The 3,007-nt window shown below is 40.4% G+C and overlaps 1 non-coding gene across 1 annotated transcript; it reads right to left on the minus strand.

Moving 5' to 3' along the window:
* Positions 1–240: 240 nt before the first annotated feature.
* LOC119948298 lies at positions 241–347 on the minus strand. Its single transcript, XR_005456704.1, has one exon. It is a non-coding gene; the product is annotated as a U6 spliceosomal RNA (small nuclear RNA).
* Between the last annotated feature and the right edge of the window lie 2,660 nt (positions 348–3,007).

Raw genomic sequence — 3,007 nt, forward strand, 5'->3', positions numbered from 1 at the left:
ACATGTGGACTGATGTCAAAACCATCAGAATAAATAGAATTATAGCTATATGCACATCATTAATAAAATAGAGTAGTAAATATGTACAAGTAAAATAGAGTAATAAATATGTACAAATATATACAAGTGCTGTAGGGCAGGGGGTGATGGAGAGGGGAGGAAGAGAGGAAAAAGGAGGCTCAGTCTGGGAAGGCCTCCTGGAGGAGGCGAGCTCTCAGTAGGGCTTTAAAGGGAGGAAGAAAAAATATGGAACGCTTCACGAATTTGCTTGTCATCCTTGCAGAGGTGCCATACTAATCTTCTCTGTATCATTCCAATATTAATATATGTGCTGCTGAAGCGAGCACAAGATTACCAAGAAGATTACCATGGTTAGGTCCTAGAAGGCACCAGAATGAAAGCAATGCTCATAGCAGTACAGATCCACTGGGTAGGACATTTGAGAAGGATGAATAAGTGCTGGATATCCAGGGAGCTACCATATGATAAACTGAAAAAGAAAGCACACAAGTTGGGAATAAAGTCCAGTATCAAACAATGTGAAGCCCAATCTCAAACAACATCACACAGCAGAGTATTGTTAATACTTATTGTAATAGTGGTGGTATTCGTTAAGGGCTTACTATGTGTCAAGTACTTTACTAAGCAGTGGGACAGATACAAGATCATCAGGTTAAACCCGATCCCTGTCCCACTTGGGGCTCACAGTCTAAGCAGGAGGGAGAATAGGCATTAAGTCCCCGTTTTACAGATGGGTAAATAGGCACAGAGAAGTTAAGTGATTTGCCCAAGGTCACACAGCAGACAAACGGCATAGTCAGGATTAGAACCTAGGTCCTCTGACACCCAGGCCTGTGCTCTCTCCTCTAGGCCACATTGCTTCCCTAATAATAGTGGTATTTATTTAGCACTTGCTGTGTGTCAGGCACTTTACTATGTGATGGGTAAATGTAAGATAATCGGGTTGGGTTAAAATTCCAGTTCCAAACAGGGCTTGTACTCTAAGGATGGTGGGGGAGAACAGGTATTTAATCTCCTTTTAAAAATGAGTATACTGGCACAAAGAAGTTAAGTGACTTGCCCAAGGTCACACAACAAGTGGCAGAGATAGGCTTAGAACCCAGGTCCCCGACTCCCAAGCCCATGTTCTTTCCACTAGCCCCGGTTACTTTCCTTGATCAAATGTATCACAAAGTTCTAGGAACAAAGATGGAGGCTCAGAAGTAGAACCAAGTCCTGTGTGGAAGAAACCCTTTACTGTAGAGCAGGGATCTATCCCTATGTGCAAACAATGCAGCCAGATGCATCAATCAGGCATCATCAGTTTTTTTCAGGCACACACATATGTATATGTAGAAAATCTTTCTATTATCAACTGTGTACAGAATCATATATATATATGAGATCCTATCCGTACATGCAAGTGTGCCTGAAAAATGCAAAGCACATAGTAGATGACAGTGCTGTGGCTGATGGACATAATCGCACCAATGAGTGAACTGCAGCATCAGTGACATATATGTATATATATATAAACACAAATAACGGTAATAATGATTTTAATCCTTTACTTCCAACACCATTCTCCTAGGTATCCAAAGCATTCATTCCATTTCTTAAAATTATTCTTTACAGAGCTCTGATATATGGGTAAGACTCCCATTTTACAGATTCATTCCATCGTGTTTATTGAGCACTTACTTTGTGTAAAGCACTGTACTAAGCTCTTGGTACAGTACAATATAACAATAAACAGACACATTCTCTGCCCACAGCGAGCTTACAGTCTAGAGATGCAGCAAGAATATCAAAGCTCAAAGCATCCAAGTGACATGACAAGATGAAGGCAGAGAGAAATGGAAATTCCTTAAAAATAGGTTCCAAAGCTCTGTCCTCTAGACCACAGTAGTGCACATAGCTTGATTTACATCGTTGAAAAGTCCAGCAGGATCCACTTTTAATTTTCAAAGACCCACAGAGTTCAAAGGAGGGTCACATTTTAGGCCACTGCTAGCAGTCCAGATTTTTTTTTTCAACTGAGTTAAAATGCTGGTTGATTTAGAGGGCTATGGCCATCTCCAAATATAGCTTATCTTTGAAAGGTGAATTCTTTTTTCCCTTTACATCCTTTTCAGTCTCAGTAATGCTCTCTGAAGTACAGTTGGATTGCCCTGTAAATAGTGACTTTATATTGCTAATGTTTTTTTTTAATTTTTTTTTAGCTACGAGCTCTTTGGTTTTCTTTTAAACCTCACTAGCTGTAACAAGAGTTAAACAGTTTTCCATTAGTAAGTGTTGCCCTGATCTTAAAACTATTTGTAATTTCAATACTTTGATCACAAATCAGCTCAGAGCACCAAAACTGCATCTTGATATGCATTTGCATAATACAGCTAGCTACACATAATCAGTTTCCTGGACTCGTCAGTGAAAATAATTGGGTTCTGCCACAATCCATATCATCAGTTTGACTTTGTCACAGTGTGCAGAAACAGAAACAGTTGCTGACAGTTAGCTTGTAAGAGACCGTCTGTCCTTCAGTTGTGAATCAATGAGGAAGAGTTGTTTTCTTTCATCCTGGAGAAAAGATCAGTTGATTTCTAGCAAGAAATTCAGAAGATTTGTACTACAATCCAGCCCGCACCTCCAATGCTAACCTTCTCACTGTACCTCCATCTTGTCTATCTCACTGCCGACCTCTCACCCATGTCCTGCCTCTGGCCTAGAATGCCTCCCTCCTCATATCAGACAGACAACTACTCTCCCGACCTTGAAAGTCTTATTGAAGGCAAATCTTCTCCAAGAGGCCTTCACTAACTAAGCCCTCTTTTCCTTTTCTTCAACTCCCTTCTGCATCACCCTGACTTGCTCCCTTTATTTACCCACCCCCCTCAGCCTCATAGCACTTATGTACATATCTGTGATTTATTTATTTATATTGACGTCTGTCTCCCCCTCTAGACTCTAAGCTTGTTGCAGACAGGGAATGTGTCCATTAAATTGTACA

The sequence above is a fragment of the Tachyglossus aculeatus genome, chromosome X4 (assembly GCF_015852505.1).
Source record: "Tachyglossus aculeatus isolate mTacAcu1 chromosome X4, mTacAcu1.pri, whole genome shotgun sequence".
Classification (NCBI taxonomy): domain Eukaryota; kingdom Metazoa; phylum Chordata; class Mammalia; order Monotremata; family Tachyglossidae; genus Tachyglossus; species Tachyglossus aculeatus.